Source organism: Labeo rohita, chromosome 5, assembly GCF_022985175.1.
Source record: "Labeo rohita strain BAU-BD-2019 chromosome 5, IGBB_LRoh.1.0, whole genome shotgun sequence".
NCBI classification, from domain to species: Eukaryota; Metazoa; Chordata; class Actinopteri; order Cypriniformes; family Cyprinidae; genus Labeo; species Labeo rohita.
This window is the reverse complement of record NC_066873.1, coordinates 1087687-1108080: the sequence shown is the minus strand read 5'-3', so window position 1 is coordinate 1108080 and position 20394 is coordinate 1087687. Positions and strand designations below refer to the sequence as shown.

At 37.0% G+C, this 20394-nt stretch overlaps 1 protein-coding gene across 4 annotated transcripts in view; it reads left to right on the top strand.

Annotated features, from left to right (window-relative positions):
• flrt1a (fibronectin leucine rich transmembrane protein 1a) overlaps positions 1-20394 on the top strand; it is a 65074-nt gene that overhangs the window by 32440 nt on the left and 12240 nt on the right. The window contains exons 2-3 of one of the 4 annotated variants that reach the window (XM_051110514.1): positions 3704-3977; positions 4085-4461. The exons of 1 other annotated variant lie outside the window; for it this stretch is intronic. The gene's annotated coding sequence lies outside the window, so the exon portion shown is untranslated. Of the gene's footprint in view, positions 1-3703; positions 4462-20394 lie in introns of all 4 variants that reach the window. 2 more of the 4 variants (XM_051110513.1, XM_051110512.1) reach the window with 2 other exon arrangements.

Below are 20394 nucleotides of genomic sequence, written 5' to 3'. Positions count from 1 at the left end.
TTGCTATATGTGTATATGGAAGTGCGTTTCTGCCTCTGAGTAAAAAATGAAAAAGGTAATTGCAACTTTGTATATCACAATTCTGACTTCTTTCTCACAGTTGCAAGGTTTTTATTTATGTATGTATTTATTTATTTGTGTTTTCCTCAGAACTGTGTGTTATAAGGTTGGAATTGTGAGATATATACTTATAAAAGTGTAAGAAAATGTAGTCTTGTCGGTTTGCGAATTTATACAGTATCTTGAAATTCTGATATTTAAAAAAAAGTCAGAAATCTAAGATAAAAAGTTGCGGGTTATTTATTTATATTTATTTATTTATTGCATGTTTTATAAGGCATCAATATTCATTATATATATAATAAGTGCCTGTTCTATTGTGCACAACAATAAATCCTTTTGTATTTGATGGTGTGAAATTCAAATATAATTCCCAAATTATTATTTGAAATAGAGCCATTTACCAAATTTCTTGATCCTGCCACAACGAAAATGAAGACTAGGGCCTTTTTTTTTTTTTTTTTTTTTTTTTGGTTTTGTGACATTACTTTTATGACTTTAACCATGCTCGTTCTCTGAATTCTCATTACTATAATGTTGTAATGTAATATTAAAGAAATAGATAGATCATCAGAGTCATTTCCTGTACTGCCTTCAATATGCTAATTTTAATTTAAAATATCATTATGTGCAGACTGTATGAATTTTTTATTACTGTACTACAGTAAAAAAAAAAAAAAATCTAATGAGAATCATCAGTGAGAACAATAAGGGTTACAAACAAACTCAAACAGAAAGAAAATCCTAATGAGATTTCTGCTGGAAAATATGCTTAACTGTCATGAAAATAAAACCACTGTGCATCACAATATTAATGATTGTATAATATGCCTCATTTTCTTGAAATAAGGATTAAAATAATAGTGTGAAATAGATGTTCAGCCTAAGGTGGTTCATTTTCTTCCTCGTAAATCCAAACTGTTGAGATGATAGGCAGAGTTGTGTGTAAATTTCTAAAATCACCTCTGCTCTCAATTCACAAGAACTGAAGCTTCATTTTTGTGCTGAAAAGTGCAGCTAAACCCGTCTCCTGATGGTTCAGTAGTTGCTTTACATGGCATCTAGTTGTAGTTGATTCCTTTGGGGTCATTGCTGTTCCTCACCAGTAGATCACATATATATGGTGACATATATATATATCACCAGTAGATCACACACATATATATATATATATATATAATTTCTCATCACTTTTGAATTAATGATTTAATTATGTAGATGAAGAATATCAGAGAACTCCATTACGTATTCTGAGCTATGAATGAAGAACCTTTGAGCAATAAAAGTGTCTCTTGGTTTATTTTGACCATTTTAAAAGACTCCGAAACATTCTGGATATTGGGAACTCTGCATTTGAATGGTTTGAGATGTCTTTTCTTACCCTTTGCATTTTACATCGAGGTCAGAGGATTCAATTTTATTAGATTAAATTTAGCATTTTTATAGCCATTCAGCATTCTGGCTTCGGGCCGAACGGATCCGTTTTACTGGCAGATTTTGAACTCTATTGAGAGTGACTGTCAGTATTAAGATTGACTGACGGACTTTGAAATCTTCTGCCGCTAAAAGGCTCAGTGACACAATTCTTCTTTACGTCACCAATATTCAAGTCTTTAAGATGTTATTAAATATGCCATTGGAAATTAATATTCTGTACTGCATACGCTGGTATCTCTGTTTCATGAATTGTTTTTATTTTTGTATGTTTGTGGGTGTATGAAGCGGAAACATGTAAACGCAAGTAGTTCTAAAATGGGCAGTAATTTAATTTTCATTCACACTCTCTGTTCAGAATAGATGGTGTGTATCAGCCTGTGACACAAACATACACACAGATACACTACTGATCCAACACCTAGAGCTGCCTTACCGTCTGCTGCCTACATACATGGGACAAAAAATGCTGTAGGATTTTTACTTTGAAACAGTTTTCACTCAGAAATGGCTAGTCTGTCAGACTACGTCTGTGATTCCTTAAAATGCTGTCTGGGTGTTCTTCTACTCTTCTGACAGGAGCGTAAATGTCATTGTCAATTTGTGCCTCTTATTAAAGATGCTGCATGAATTTTTTTTTTTTGACTGTACTAAATCATAAAAATACTTTAATACGTTGGCAGGTATTTTGGAAACATGCACAGTTCACATACTTGTTTCTCTGGAAAACAGGGCTACAGTCAGTTATTCTATTTTGAAATGTGCGCTCCTAGTCAGAATGTCTGTTTTTGTTTTGGTCTGTGTGACTCCGCCCATTGCCAGATTAACCAATAGTATTTCAACACCCCATCTTGCCAGCTGGCAGAAAACACAGCGTTTTGCAGCCATGGAAACCTCCAAACGAACTGGGTCAGATTGCAGATTCTACCCGACCTAAAAAGCTCTATGAACAGAGACCTATTAAAACACAGTTAAATCAACTCATCAACTTAGCATCAACAGTTCGAAACTGCAGCAGTTTTGAACATGTTTCATTTGTACTGTATGTGTAGACTCATACATTCTGGCTGTGGAATCAGTGTTTCCCTGTATTTCTTTAGTACGTGTAAAGACGCACAGTTTTATTGTTTTAAGATTTGAACCTGTTTCTCAACACAATGTCCATTCTGGACATTTTCGAACACAGTACATTTTAAAGCAGATTTACCTCTTGATTTACCCACGTATTAATCCTTTCTTTAATTTATTGCGGCATTGCTTTACTGATATCTGCTGTGCTAAAGTAAATGAATTAATGTTACAATGTAAATTAAGACTTACCTGAGAAAGAATGTTGAACAAAACAAAAAGCACAGGACTAATCATTACATAAGAATGACATCACATTGTCACTCGTGAGCAAATATAACGCCTGATGTTTGCCTAGCAGTGTACTATTACAACATCCATGAATAAACACAATGTCTGATGTTCGTATATGTATACAGTAGTCAACATTTGAAGTGGCTCGAAAAAAGTTGTCGTAAGAAGAGAACGGGTATTGTTTTGGTTTTAGGACAACTTTGATGGTTTTGACCCACTTCAAATGTTGACTACTGTATACCAATGTAGCATCACATTGCATATGCAGATGTAGTCTCATATACAGCGATTTCATTGGCTACTGTGTGTGTCAAATTTCACGCATTCGGTTTAATGACTTTTGGCCCTGTCCATCTTCCATACAGCGTAACACTCATCACCTTCCATAGTCAGCTGCGCTCATTCCTGTTGCATGTACTCAATCTGGCAACCCATGCGATCACCACGTCTAAGGAGGACGGGTGAAAGAATCATCTTTCTTATTTTGAATATGGACTGCAGTACCTATTTCAACCACTAGCTGTCAATATTGCATACTGCACCTTTAACTGGTTAATGACGAACACTGGCGTATTAAATACATTTAAGGTGTGGGACACTGGGGTGAGTTGTGACACAGGCTGGTTAGAGCTGTTAGACCACCTGATTTTCCCTGCAAGCTTTTACTACTCTAGTTTCTTCGAATCCATTCACTCCTCATCCAGATTCTTAAACAGCCGACCCATTTGCTTTCATAGGAAACATCAGCAGGGCCATACTGTCAGTGTGATGCATCTTTGAAGCCGCCATTACTGAAAACTGTTAGCAATTGAATATTATTGAATATTCCCTTTTGCTTTGTCTACAGAACAACCTCCCTTTGGAATAAACAAAAAATGATGAATGTGCTTTTTCCCTGACTGGTCCGGCAAAACAGAAGACACGCCACTTCCATTAGCGAGGACATCTGAGGACGCTTCTTTCCTAAAGCCAGAACTGAACAATAACAGCGAACAATGGCACATAATTACGAATCGCTCCGTTTTGTGGCTTTTCATTCTCAGTGAGGAAGAGAAGTCAGATATTTTGCAAGCTTGCATGCCGTGAAAGAGGATTTGAAATACCGGCTTGCGACTGAAGCGGTTAGTTGGAATTCATGAGGAACGTGGGTGAGATTTCTGACAGTTTTTTCCATTCTGGGGGCCATTTTATTGACACATTTTTACTTTTTCTGATTACAATGTTTCAGGCACTTCCTGAGACATATTTTTACTGATTGGAGCCTCCTTGCCAATTCCCAGCTTTCCTGAACGTTGGACTGCCGTTCCTCTGCAATAAAAGCGCTCAGGATGTACAGCGTTGCATCCGACTGATTCTCAAACTGCCACCCAAGGAGAAGAAGCGCGCTCACAGTCTGGCAATCAGCAGACGCTCAAACAGCGAGTCAATGTGGAGTCCATTAGCTTTCAGTGCCAGACCTCCCTCAGAGCTGAAGCAGCACCTCCTCGGCTTTGGTGTCAGAAGTGAGAGCTCTCTCTGTGTTATCTCCTCCTGTCCCACTCTCTCTGGCTAGCTTATCCTGATCCCGCTATTGACAGACCTGATGTCCAAGTCGAACCTAAAATGGTACGTCAGTCTTTGTTGTCCTGTTTTCAGATTACTTTAGCGCCACCAGAATTGTAAATCGATTTGGATCCCTATCGTCCATATTAAATAAGCAGATACTGACAAATTAGCTTGTGTAAATAAAACTAATTTCACAAAGTTAGTGAGCTGCCTACCTAGACTGCATGTTCAAGCATCATATAGGCATGTCAAACAAAGTTTATTCCAAAATGTAGACTGCCTTCTAAGACACCTTGCTTTGGCCAAATTATAAGGCAGCACTGCACGAGTTGCATGAGCAAGGCAGAAGATATATACTCAAATATATAGGGTACAATGGGGCTAAAGGCGCCCCTGGATAAAATGTGCCTTTGATATTATTTTCCTCTATACCAGTGGTTCCCAACTCCAGTCCTCGGGGTCCACTGCTCTGCACATTTTGTATGTCTCCCTCATTTAACCTGATTCAGATTCAGATCATCAGCTCATTAGGAGAAAGATCCATGAATTGAAGTGTGTCAGATTGAAGGATTGTCAGATTCAGAAACATACAAAATGTGCAGAGCAGTGGACCCTGAGCACTGGCGTTGAGAACCACTGCTCTAAACCACTAGATGGCAAAAAAACATGGAACCCCTTTCAAAACATCCCCTTTTCAAGATGCACATGCAAATTCGGCTGATGCTTGACGTGATCGCGGGCAGCAGTGCAAAGCCGATTCTGTGCTTACTTGATCTAATATTTGATGTTTTTTTTTTTTAAATGTTGTAGATTTAAGTAGCAAATTTAAGTAGCAAATAAGAATGTGTCTTCTTGATGATTTCTAGTTTTGTTTAAGATAATTAAAGCAACAGTTTTTATATAACGAAAGAATATGTAAAAGTATGGTATTTGGGGTAAAAAGCGCCCCTGCTGTTGGGGCTAAAAGGCACAATACTTAACATGATAATTAATAAAAGGCTGACTTTTCCATTTGTTAACATGTCTTAGTTAGATCCAGATGGTAAATATCACAGATTATGTTGGGTGTCCATTTTAGAGATACTCACCATGTTTAGAACGAAACCATCATATTTAAAAACATGCTGTTAATCATATCATATAATGAAATATCATTTGTTATTGTTACTGTAAATCTATATTAAATTACTATGGGATCTCCTTCAATACTTTGTTTCTGTATTTTTAAATATGTTTTATAATAACATTTTAATGCCAGTATATATTTACTGAACAAAAAATGAATTATTTTATGTATCAAAATAACCAGAAAATAGTTGCTAAAGTGATTGTTTTGAACAAGTAACAACATTATTTAAAATAAAAAAATAAAAAAAATAAACATTATTTTAGCTGAAGGATTGGTGTCAATACTGTGTGCCTTTTTACCCCATGCTGGTGAGCCTTTTACCCTGTGTGGGGCAAAAGGCTCCCCTTGCCACCTCATACATTTATACGATTTTTAAACAAAATAAACGACTTGTATGATTTATTTTCACACAAAATCTGTTGCTCCATAAATGTTCAATACAAAAATATATATTTTCTGCAATCGTACACATTCTTGCACTTTTCACGGCAATTTCAAATTTCAAGAGTGTTGCGTTTCATCTGAAACAGATGAATTTGAATCTGGCAACATGTTGTTTTGTACATATAGCAACAGAAATGAAATGTCCAGTGATAGCTCTGGCACTAAAGGGTTAATGCTCTAGCTCATTTAACAGGGTTGGAGCTAAACTCTGCAGGAGGGTCGATCTCCAGGAACAGGATTGGGCAGCTCTGGCCTACACCAAACAACTACCCTAGACCATGCAATGTTAACAAAATCAAATGTGAGATAAAGGCGTTTCCTGAAGCAGTCACGCCAGAAGTCTTTGAGCTCTTTTCATCATGATTCAAGTTTGTTGCTGTAACACTTTACTATATCAGAAAAAGTCAGACATATAGAACTGCTTATGTGATGCAAACATCAAAATGTCTACTAACTCATAACTTAGTAACAACATAAACATAAATCTTTGTTAATTAATAATCTGCCCCTGTAATGACATTTTTGTATGAAAAGGAATACAAGTTTTGGTGTTTTAATGCCACTGGCATTCATTTAAGCTGGAAACTGCAGTAAATTGTATGTGCAGGTACATTTTTAAAAAGTAATTATTTAATGCATCATCTGTTTTTTAAATTCCTGAGGCTATGATTATGGGCAAGTTCCATCATAGTGCGCTACACTGCATTAAAATTCACAATCACAATACCATGCATCATCTTGCCCAGAGCAACAATATGTTTCACGTCTTTAAGTCCATACAGTGTGCTTTTCATAGAACTACCGAAACTTGCAATGCTGATATTATATACAGCATGATTATATACAGTAGTCAATAGACTGTCTCAGTATTAATTAGTTATTTGCATGTAGTTGCAAATGTTGCCCACATTTAGTAGAATGTCTAATGGACTATCAAAATAAAGTGTAACCGTAATAATTAGTAATTTAAGTAATACAATTACTAAAAACATTTAGTAGTAGCATTTAGCATGAAAATTAATGTGTAAAATCAGCTTTGAAGTAAAAAAATGAAAAGATATTTCATTGAGACGGTGGAGCAAAAAGTGTGATGACAGAGAAACACCATCTGGAGTTACTTCTCATAAAAACACACAGATGAGACTTCTTATTAGAGGTTTGTAGGATGATTTCAGTTTAAAGTTGTTATAAGTCAATGCATAAATATATTTACAAATTTTAGGTGCAATTGATCATTATTAATCACAGAAGTCATGTGCAATTAATTATGAAATTTCGCTAAAGCAGGTCACAGAATATACACAAAATACTGGAGCGTATCTTCGAGCTGCCTGTGCTAGAGAACATCGCCACTGTCGCCTCTGTGACTGACAACAAACTGCAGGATCGCCTCTCATTATAACTCACATTTCTAAATTGAAAATCCTGCTCAACAACTGGAGACACATGTTCTGTAGTAGACACATTCTTGCTGCAGGCTATTTCATAAAGTGCTGGGGACAAAAACAGCCATGGTTTTAAAGTAATAAAATCTCGATTGAATCACACGATTAAAATTACATCTGACTTTTAAATTATGAATTTAAAATGAACAACAACAACAAAATATTAATAATATTAATTAACGGCATATTTGTGTTTCGCTGGCTGTTCTTTCCAAAATAGCAGTCGCTTTGTTATGTATGCTGACACCTGTTGACCTGGATGAATGGCATTTGTTCACTAAATGTAACAGATGTTCTTGAATTCATTCTCATCCTGTTTTTTGCACAGTGTTTACTTTGGTTCACATGCTGGCTCCTTCATTGCACAGTAGTACTTCAAGTTTGAATTGCTTATACAGGTCAAGAGGTCATGATTGATTTAATATTTGCTTTGCTATGGTTGTTTAAAAATAAAAAAATAAAAAAAATCTAAATGAATGTGTTACAGATAACATGAAACTCAGGAGCATGTACCATGCTACCAGGAAAAAAAATCATATTATAAAACATTTTAAATCAACTCATCAAGAAAACAAATCAATCATTACATCCTCAATCCTTACAATTGGCATCCAACCGTTCCAACTGCTCAGCCCATCAGAATCAGAACGAGAGATGTGACCGAGGTCACCGATGGTATTAGACATCAGCGTCAGAAAGCAGATTATCACTGCACGTTTTTTTTTTGTTTTTTGTATTTGCGTTCAAGACTATTACAGGATGGTGTCAGCCAAAGGCATGATTTGGGATTAAAGAGTTAGAGGAAGTCAGCTTCGTGGTTTGCGGGAACTAACAAATGAAAAGAGAATGAAATGAAGATGAATGGAGAGGAAGATAATAAAATGTTGCGGTTCGCATGCGAGCGTCAGTGGAAAAGAGAAGGCGAAATTTGAAAAGAACGGTGAAAAATAGTGTCATGATGAAACAGAAGGGCATGAAAGCGGCGCGGAGAAATTGCGACTCAATCGTCTGCCTCGCTTCTCATGCGGGGCACGTTCGGAAAGGAGAGAGAGAGATGACGGGGGCGAGAGAGGGAGGGAGACGTGGCGAGGGGATTGAGATTGTTCGGCCTGGATTTAAACACACTGCCATCTTACAAAGAATGATGAATTGAATACAAATGCAGTTCTCCCGCTGAATAAATACACACCTTACTGACTCGACCAGACAAACGCACAAATTGAAAGGCGACGTCCTCGTCAAAGCCTCACCCCCGAATCTACATCGAGAGACGACGCCGACAGACTGCGAATGCAAATGTCACGCATAAAATCAGCTCTTCGTGCAGAAGCTAATGATGCAATGACACACCTGGCCGAGAAACAGTCGGCAGTCAAACGTCTAATTGCCTTTGGTCTTCTAGAATGGAGACGGCGTGTATTCATATATGGTTAATGGCTGTAGAGGTAAATACATGCAAATTAAAGCTGCCGGTTCTTTACCTTCATAGCTGCCTGAGCCATCAGCGGTTTTAATTAGCAAAACACTGACAGAACAAGTTACGATATTTAATTTTGCATACATTACAAATGTTGTTGCTGGATCGCTTAGAAAACTGAAACGCTTCCCAGAGAGGATACAGGCAGCATTTATTTTCATTTTATGGTAATTATAACTAGTGTAAGTAGTAACTGAAGACTTGTGTTAAAATGCTGGAAACTGTAGGAGTTAGTTCTTCATTCTGGTTCAGTCTTTGCAGTTTTTAATCATGTTATTTAAAGCACCACCTTAATTTAAAGAAACCTCCAGTTTCCTTGCACTATAATCTCTAGTTCATTTCCATGGGATTTTCTGTGAAGCTTGTCTAAATGACAATCATAGACGGCGGAGCTCAGCAAAGGGCCTGTTGTTATTGTCAATTTTTCTGTGTATGCTGTTGTCATATGACAATGTCTGATTAAAGGGTTAGTTCACTTCCAGAATAAAAAAAAAAAACTTGATCATTTACTCACCGCCATATCATGCAAGATGTTCATGTCTTTCTTTCTTCAGTCACAAAGTCACAATTTGTTTTTTTTGTTTTTTTGAGGAAAATATTCCAGGATTTTTCTCCACATAGTGGACTTAAGTGGTGGCCAACAGGTTCAAGGTACAAACTGCAGTTTACTTTTTTTTTTCTAATATATATATATATATATATATATTAAAACGTAAATACTTTTTAACCACAAATGCTCATCTGCGTGCATTCATGCATTACTTAATCATGTTGGGAAAGGCACACGTGGTTGGTTCTTCGTCTGTGTACTTCAGTTAAAAAACTTCAAAATCATCCAACATTGTTGTTTTACCTTTTTTTGTAAATGGCATTTGACTTTCTTTGCACGCTCACTTTGTAAACACTGGGTTGGTATTTTCGCCTACGTCACTTGTGTGTAATTACAAATTACATGAGGTTGAGTTATTGAAAGGCGAATATTTGTGGTTAAAAAGTATATAAATTGTATTTTTTTTTTTAGAAAATAACCGATCGTTTCGCTAGATAAGACCCTTCTTACTCGGCTGGGATCGTTTAGAGCCTTTGAAGCTGCATTTAAACTACATTTTGGACCTTTAAATCAATGGCCACCATTGAAGTCCACTATATGGAGAGAAATCCTGGAATGTTTTCCTCAGAAACCTTAATTTATTTTTGACTGAAGAAAGAAAGACATAAACATCTTGGATGACAATTATCAGGATTTTTTTATTCTGGAAGTGATCTTGACATGTTAGTTAGGCAGGCCTTTTCTGTCAAAATGGACAGTGTGTTCTAAGCCAGAATAAGCTGCAATATAGATCGGACTTACCTCATAGAGACTCGTTTTAAGCAATAGTTTTGATGCGTCCATCCAAAACAGGAAATATAAGCTACATTTTAAATCTAGCACATATTGAAGGATCTTTTTGCTAGGTAAACCAGCTTTTAAAAAAAGATTCTTTCAGCAAAGCTCATTTGCCCGTCGTAAAAAACAATGAAAAGAAAATTATGTTTGCTTAGATGTTGAACTTTCATAGCTCAGAGGATTTAATGGAGTTCTTAGCTTTGTTTTATGTGGGCATTAAGAAAATAGAGATACTGAAGATCAACAGAAATCTATTCTGAAACGTAAGAAAAGAATACTGTGCTCTTTTTCTAAGGAGAAATGTCTGTTTTAGCTGCTTTAATCTCTGCTGGATCTTCATCGAAACTCACCGATGTCTATAGAGGAAACAACAGAGATGTGTACGATCTCATTTGAGATGTTTCTATACTGCGGCACAAGTCCTCATAAAAAGAGCAGGACATCTGTGTTTTTAGCCTTATCTGTCAATGAAGAGTATTCACACATCATGTGGAAATAAAAGAGCAAGAAAATCAGTGCTAACGAAAAGAAATGAACAGCTTGTGGCAGGAAAAGGTACAAAGCCATGGAGGACGTCAACAAAAGCTGGAGATTCGATAGTATGCCTGTTTCCAGCACCCAAAGACACATGCACATACACTGAAGGACAAGTGCACTAACAAGGCTAAAACATACATGCGCGCTGAAATTAAACAAGCTCTATTGCTGCCTGCTTTAAACTGTGGCCTCATTATTTATTAATGGCATTCCCTGAAATTTCATTTCTGCTCTGTTTAAGATGAAAGGGGTGAATAAAGATGTCCACATGTAGAGAAAGAAACGTCTCGTCTCTGGGAGCCGCACCATAGAGTGAATGATGAATCAGACGATGTTTTCTGCAAAGACTACAAGACAGCGCTAGAGGATGAAAAGACAGCATGTTATGTAGATTAAGTCAGTCCTTTTTGTTAGGAGTAAAAGTATAGAAGAAGTCCAACATTTACTGCGCTATAGTCTGAAGCTGCATCTGAAATCAAATACTGTCTGAGTAGGCATGTCTTTTCAATATGTAATTACATTATAGGGCTGTCCCAAAGAAAAAAAAAATCGAATTTCAAACATTCGTCGAATTAAAAATAAAAATCCACATTCGAATGCAAAACGTTGCATTTAAATTTTAGGTGTGCTTCAGGCAGCCTTATCAGTGGCGCACGAGATGCGATGACGATATAGGTAGGTGTCATTGCATTTTAATGCTTTTCTTAGCCTATCCAGTTGAACCCACTGCACGTTGTTCATTCTAAAAATACTGCGGAAACCAAACCTGAACGGTACAGAATGCATATTTTGCACATTTTCTAGAGGGACATCTGTCACCGTTGCACTTGCATCTCGCACAAGAGAGGCCCTGTCCCAAATGGCCCCCTAAACCAAAGCCACTAGATGGCAAGCCTGCAACCATTAGCTGAAAAAGTGTAACGGCTAAAGCTAACGCTACCTACGTGGGAAGAGAGACCAGAGGCCGTTTTCATTGAATGGATGTCAATGGAAGAGAGCCTTCACTATGCTGAATAAACAACTTTTTAGAGGAAATTGCTCATCATTTAACAAATCAACAGCCTATCTAATCTTCAACATGTTTTACACTAAAAATACTTTTGGACTGAACTACTTTTGGAGTTTACCACAAAAAAAAAAAAAGCAGTTTTATAAGAGAAGTGACTGACTTTTTGCGGCAGGTGGGATTCAGCTTATGGCACACATCATGTCATACAACTGTGAATTGAAATTCAATGATGTCAAGGCTGTAATGTGATTGGTCATTAGGGCACACGTGATCCAAGTTAGCTGTTACGCTTTCTCCAATAGTAACTAATACAGACCCTCTCATCCCCCTTTAGTAAGACACCCTACGGTCTCGTGGAGTTAACGGACATGCGTACACAGTGGCCATCGTAAGTCGGTAAGACCGCAAGTGGGTTGTGGCTAGAAGGGATACAGCTCCAACCGGAAACTAACAATGAAATGAATTGTTCTACCTATTGGATTGTGTTTATTTAACGTCTACACCTGCCCCAACCCTAAACTTAGCCCTTACTATAATACAAAAACAGTTTTATTATTGTACAGTTTGACAAAAGTAACGTTAGATTGATGTGCGCATGCAGGTAGAGCTGTATTTCCTCTAGCCTTAACCCCGCAAGTGCACCTGAAGTGTTGCATTTGGGACAGGGCTAGAGTGGGGTGTTTAGAGAGCCATTTAAAATTATTATAAGTTTAACTTTGAAAAAAACGTTATGGCGGGACAGGTCCCTCCCCATTCCACTGCGTCTTATGTTTTTACATGAAAAAATAACATTACTCTTTGTGATTGGTTTTCGGTGCTTTGTATTAAACTATGCATACATGATGCTATTTTGTTTCTTGTTTAAGCAACTTAATTATATATGGTTTATAAACATTACGCACTTTTTTCAAAGATAGTCGTGTTATTTTATTGCTTTGAAGAACCATTGATTCGTCATATTTTGCTTGATGCGCCTCAGGAGAGAAGCCAAAACTTTGTTTTTTCCCCCCTAACTGAAATTTTTCCTTTTAAATTTGAATATAATTCAAATTTTCATGATATTTAACTATAAAATTCAAATTTAGTTTTTCAGCCATTCTGACAGCCCTTTTACATTGTGAGTGCTAATAAAGCTTATTCTATACAGTATGAATGAAATCCAGGCGTACTACATGTGTCATAATGTTCATAATGTAGGTGTGTTCAACTTAACGCAGCGCTGTGCAGCTCGATCAGAATCTGACTTGAAGCAGTGCATGCCAGTTAGAAATTATGTCACGTGTGTCATCAAAATAGCGCGATAGCGATTCGAGAGCAGCCTGCAGTTTCTCCAGAACAGTTGCAGGAGCTCTGACGACGACACAGCTGTTTCACGATTGGCCAGATTCACCGCATGACAACGATCACGTGTGTTTCGGGTTTATTCTAACATCCTCAAGTCCATCAAAACTTGATGGCTCCGTTTTCAAATCTCTTTGATCGCCATCTGTAGTCGTGCATCAAGTCGAACACACCTATTGTCATTGTCATGTGATCAACTCAAAAATCCACCACTGTGACCTCATGGGCATTGCATGCACAAATAATTAAATGGAGATTTTTGCTTAAGTCAATCGCTTCTCAGATAAGTCTCCTTTAAGTTTAAGAAGAGATCTCAAGTACTTCACAAACTGAACATTAAGTCAAATGTCTCAATTTAAACTTATGAACAATCAAGTTTTTTAACGATTGAGTCATAAACCATTATCATTGTGTCTTTCACATACTGTTCCTGTAAAAAGACAGGCTTTGGATAGAGACATTTGGATCACGACTGCTTCCAAGAGCTAATGATCTGCCTCGTGCACATGAACTGTCTGTATTACCGCATGTCAGCAGTTAAGTGTAACTCCAACCATTATGCTTAAAATAGACTTAAACTCTGGATTTCATGACCAGTGTTTTTGTTATCCTTTATTTAGCACCTTGTTTTACTTGATTTAATACTTCTAGGGAGTAATACTCCTAAGAGGAACATAAAGTTGATACCTATAGTAAATGAAGCATCTATGTACCCTATGGATGATCCTTGGGTAACCCGAGTTCAGTTGTTTTGTGCTTCTTCCTCCTGCTGCCCTGTGTAGGGGAACAAAGATCAGAAAAATATCCTGAGCTGATTGCAGAAAGAGCAAACCTCTGAGCAAAAAAAAATCTCCTTTAATTGAGTCTTGAATGATAGGCAAGCAAATTTTCTGTGCACATGGAATAAGCAGATGATCGGAGCCGTTCTCGGTCTCACAAGGATCGTGTGCGCGTGTGTTTGGACCGGTCAGCTTGCGCTGTATGTACCGACGGCTCTGCTGTTCAGCTTCTTTTGGCAGGCACCTTTGGCTCAGTCCATAATCCAGCAGGGCAGATGATGTGTTATATCTTTGAAAATGTGCAATAACTTATAGAGTACAAGCAGACTGCATGGATTACGGAGCCTACAACGCAATTCGCCAGACATGAGCTTCACATTTTAATCTGATGTGTTGTTTTATTTATTCTGTATCATCACTGCATTCTGTGATTTTAATTAAATATCAATTGAGAGTCTTCACAGTATTTCATCAGACTGCAAAAAGACAAAATTAGAATGAAGGGAAATTTGTATATACCTTAAAAAGCTGGATGACATGAATTAAACATGCAGCATAGTGTAGTGAGCTCATTTAATAATGTTTGACAATACAATAGCAAATAATTACAGTCATATCAGGGTCAGATGTATTTACTTATTTATTGTCTGCCATCTGTCATGCCATGTTTATTTACATAGACTGTTCAATGCTACTCATGTATAAACAGAACTATTGCATAATGTTGTGTAATGTAAATAGCCTAGAAAATACATCATTTACAGGAATTCCATTACTGGGCAGAATTGCAATATTATGACAAATCTTTATTGTTGATTTTCACTCTTGTAATAGTGATTATTCATTTTGATTAATTGACCTCCTTTTTTTCTTTTATGTGTGATGAAACGGCTCTTTGTGTGCTTGTAGGCTGCACAGACAAAACAAGCTAAGAAAACATTTTAGAAATTAATCTGTTGCTTTTTATGCATCGGAAGAGCAAGACTTCACACGTGTAGTCTTAGTATCACGAGGAACAATACAACTGGCATTAATTGTATACAAAAAGCGAGCAAAGGATGCTTCCCATCACTAAAGTTTTGCAAAAACTTCACAGATCTAAATGTAACGCCACAATAGTCGCTTCCATTCACTTTCACATTTCACTTTAATTGCGACAGCCATAATAGGTTTAGTTTCATTGTGCAAGGCACGTTTCTCCTTTATCTGGAATTTGGAGACATGTTTATGCCTTAAATCCCAATCCTTTCTGACCTTGTATCATATACAATTTTTTTAACAGACTAAAATACATATTTTTCACATTGGCTTATTTGATTGCAAACATAGCCGAGGCTTAAACTGCTGTAATTTTTAAGTACATTATTTTGCTATTAGAATGATTTTCAATCTTTTGTGCTCAGGACTTACAAAGTCAGAGAGAAAAACTCAAATGATGAGCTGTATTGTAAAGCAGCATTCACACTCCAAACCAAAGTCATGCTTTTGAGCAGACATGATATAACACGCTTGTGTGCAGCTTATTATTCAGTGAACAATGCTGTAATATTAAATACCTTCTTTCCAAGTCCATTTTATGTTATGAAGCTAGAGGAAAATGTTCAAGTTTATGGTAATGAGAAGTGGAGAATAGTGCATGTACAATATGCAGGCGTTTATAAATGTCCATGACTACTGCATGACTGTCATGAAGGCACTAGTTTATGAAAGTGACAAATTAATCACGCCGATTCCTATTGCAGCCGCTGACACATTACAAAACGCTGCCAGCAGCTCGAAGCTTTTGTTGCATGTGACACTAACGATATGCATGTTATGAATGCAAAGTCTTTTAGAGCATGTTGATAGCAGCAGATCTGATACTGTATTAGCCATGAGGCACTACACGGTCGATAAAGATAAGGATAATATCAATTTTTCAGGTAGAACCTCTCTTTAATAAAGAATGAAAAGCTAGACCAGAGTACAGTCCTATTCCTGAGATGTTGCTCTTTCTTTAGCTGCAAGTTTGCTTAAGATTTTGTAAAAATGAGAAATAACTAACAGTGAGAGAAAATCGATGTGACCACTTGCTTCTGGGAGAATATGATATATTCAAGTTTATAATGAGATCTCTGGGGGATCATGGCAAATGTGAGCACCGTTTGAGACTTTGTTGAGATCTCCTTTGAAACTCTGGAGGAGATTTGTGTGAGATTCTTCAAGTCTGTTTCTCAAGAGAAAAATCTGAGGAACAGAGACTTGAGCAAAACATCTCTATTTAATCTCACTGGCACCCATGAGAAACAGTGCAGATATTAAAGGGAATCGTTGTGATTTTCATTCCTGTGGGTGTCCAAAATGGTCTTGCTTCTGTGTTATGCACATAAAAATAAACAGAAAAAAAGCATATTTTATAGCAGAAACGAAAGAAAACTTTTCCCATTTTCATCAAATGACTTCATAAAGCAAGCTTAAAAAAAGAAAGAAAAAGAAGACAAAGACAGCACCGGCTTTATTTCATATTCAGCTATTCACATTTGAACAGTCGTTGTTCCTCCAGTTTTCCTCACACGGTTGTGTGGCCTTTTTGTTCGCTCCCCTGCCATTTCATTGTGGAGGCGAACACAGCTTCTGCGCTAATGCTTCCAGGATTTATTTTTAATCAGAGATTCTGCTGGGACAGACACGGAGCCAAACCGATGCGACGGCAACAGGTTTTGATGGTGGAACGGCTCCTTTAGCGGCCAACTGGGATCTGGAATATGCACTTATTTAACGTCACTCCACAGAAGATGCGGGAGGGAGAGAGACGCAGATCTGAGGGCTTGATTGTCAGGAAAATGTAGCTCGGCTGACAGCAGACTGCTGACACAAGGAGAATATGAAAACCATTATTTCTCCCTCTTCCTCAGGTCTTGTTAGGATTTGTGGCTTGTGTACATTGTGTCAGAGAAAATATGCAGGTTGGAGCCACAATTTCTTCTTAGAGGTGAAGTCTGATTCTTTTTCTGTGTTAAAATACTTTCTCCTGTCTCACTTTATAGCAACAGATTGTTTGTTTTCCAAAATTTCAAATGTAAAATTATTTACTTTGATTCTCATCGCTCCAAGCCCAAATGCTGTTATTGTTTTCTGTGGAGAATTGTCCATGTGTTTTTCATACAATTAATAGTGACCAATGCGCTAAAACGAAATTTCTCTGCCGATGCTTACAGCCGAATATTCAGAATGACATCTGCCCATACTGATAGTTTGATAGTTTTACATACATTCTAAATCATAAACATCTTAAAGACATCTAATAGACATCTATTTGACATCTGATAGGAAACGTCCTCTAGACGTATTGCAGATGAACAAACAATCTAAAAAATATGTCCTGCAGATGTAAATGTAGACGTCAAACAGACGTCTCTGAGATGTACGTGTGCTATCAGGGTATGATATTAGCGATTAAACTTTACAACAGAGCCCAAACTATTATATTTCACTGTTTCTTACTTTTAGATATAATAATTACACACACACACATAAAATGAAATGTTTGTATACAACTCAGTTGCTCATAAGGCAGGTCATAAGTCTGTCAGGTCACATTTGAGAGCATCAAAATTGTTTGAATTTATTGTTTGAATTTTGTGATAAAATTTGAGAGCTGAGGCTTTGTTTCTTATGAGAAGTACAAAGCTTCTTTGTGATTATTGGATTACAAGAAATGTTTGGTGAAGGAAAAAACTGCAGATCTGGCAACCCTGTCTTCAGCTGCAGTTTGGACTTTTGATTTTAAGTAAAACTTGCCAGTAGTTCGACAGTTAGAGGTTTTTATCTTCTTCCTGTGTTTGACCAAACACACGAACACACGAATATGTTAAAGTGCCCCTATTTTAAGGTTTCTAATATTGTTTTGGGAGTCTCCTACAATAGATTTACGTGCATGCAAGGTCAAACAATGCTTTTGTTTTCTCAAAATAGGCATTTCACCTCGTTTTCCAATGATTTTCAAATGATTTGTTTGAAGCAGTTCTATTTAGTCGTTCTGTGAGCCTGCTTTGCTCTGGTTGGTCAGATGGCCCAGTCTGTTGTGATTGGTCTACTGCATGCAGCGCGTGTCAGAAACGATACGCCCATTGCCATAGTTTTGTATTTTGAACGCTCGATAGAAAATATAAACCTCTTTTATTTATCATACTCATAGGTTGTGATTCAGTGGAGCCAGCTGGTTCAAATAAACTGTCTAACTGAGCCATCTTTCAAGAGCAAGTGTTTTGTGATTCCCACGTTGAACTCCCCAAGTTTTAAAATAGCAGTCGTCAGTAAAATGACGTGTTTGACTTGTTCGCAGCTGGCCAATGTAGAACATAGGTGGAAATTATGCAAATGTGCTACACCGTGACGTGTAGCCATCACAGAAGTGGGATTTGTATTACTAACGACTCGTTCAGGCTGTTCAGAGCTGATTCTTTCTGTTGGGAGACAATAACGTTACTTCTCGTGCACTTTCGGCTTTACAACTTTGCAGATCGTTTGCGTTCACTTACAGCTCCATTTCACACCGCATGAAAGGCAATATTCGAAATGGCATAATAGGGACACTTTAAATCCTCGCAGTCGTGTTCTGCTCCAGTTTGACTCTTTAAATTTTACACAGTTTATTAGTAGGCTTACTAGGTATGATCCAGACTGATACCGACAGAATGTAATGATACAGCTGGTCATTACTTTATAGCACGTATCCAAACAAATGTACGCCCAGACAGCCTAGTCTAATCCGACAGCAACGTCTTTAAACACTTTAATGAGCAGGCCACTGCGGACCCGCTCAAAGTCAGTCTAATCCCTGCTGTTGAAGAAGCTTGGTCTTATTTTGTCAGTCGTTTAGTACTGTCAGTAATAAACAGGCCCCCCGAAAACTGTTTGGCATAAAAACCATTCTAGTCCATGGATAAACCGGAGCCTAGATGTGCTTTGGAGCACGACATTCAAAATCTGACTGGATATGAATATGTGTACTCAGGCTGTTAGAAAAGCAAAATCAGATTATTATAAAAAGCAACTCTCTAATTGTTCTTCTAACTCAAGAACATTTTGGAGTACGGTAAAAGAGTCTGAGAATAAATCATTCCTACCTCAGGGACCTGCCTCGCTTAAAACAGGTTTGGTTTCAACTATGTAAATGTAACCCAAGGAACCCTGCTGCCTTAGATGCCTTAGATCCTTTTTCTACATCTATAGTGGAGATACCTAGAACAGAAATAAATAACAGCCTGGAAAACAGCCACTGTATCCCTGTTCATAAGAACGGTGATAAAATGGATCCAAATTCGTTCATATCAGCCGATTTCAGTTCTGCCTTCTGTTGCAAAAGTTATAGAGAAATTAGTTGCTAAACAATTAAAAGGTTTTTATAACACATTTAATATCTTTTATGATGTACATTCTGGTTTTCGTTCATCATTTAGTTGAATCGTGATGGCTGTAAAAGTTACAAGCAATGTTTATCATGCTTATTTGCGCAATAGTATCGTGCAGCTGTAGCTTTTGATACAGTCCATCATTCTTTTCTGATTATGTAGTATTTGTGTGTCTGATTTATCATTTTCTTGGTTCTCTACTCACCTGTCTAATAGATCCCAGTGTGTAAAGATCATAAGCAACAACTATCTGAGGCACTATCTGTTAGCAGAGGTGTTCCTCAAGGCTCTGTGCTAGTGTCAACCTTGTTTTCAGCTGATATTAATAGTATCCTTCAGACTGTCTCCCTCAGGAAAACCTGTATTCATCTACTGTATATGGGGATGATTCCGTTCTATAGTCTGTAGAATCATCATTCAGCAATGTTTTAATACATTTACAGTTTTTATCATTACAGTTTTAATGATTTGTATTGAACAGCACAAAAACAAAGTTAATTTGGGTACGTCCTTGAATGGGTCAAAATTCAAAGTGGAAACCACCTATAAACATTCTTCAGAAGAAAGTTAAAACTAAACTTGGCTTCTTATATACCAAAATAGATCTGCAATGACTATATCTGCCAAGACTCATAGTGGCTGAATCCACTATTTTACCATTGTTTGACTGTGATGAATAGAAATTCATGCAAAGGTGTTCTAGCGCAATTAGATGTGTTATATCACACAGCTATTAGACTGATTACTAACGCTCCTTACAGAACGTATTATTGTGAATAATATTTCTAATTCACAATAATACGTTATTACATTATAATAATTATTATAATAATATATTGCATTATTATAAAACATTATAATAATAATTGTTAATAGTTATTACATATTAGACAGGAAGTGCACTGTTATATTTTTATCTGTGAAGGTTCTGTTAGTTTTGTCTCCCACACACCCTCAACATATAACGCAGCCTCATGATAGAATGTACACAACTACATCATCTAATCATATTCTTGGTTTGCAGTCGTTCTGCTTTTCTGCTCCAAATGACT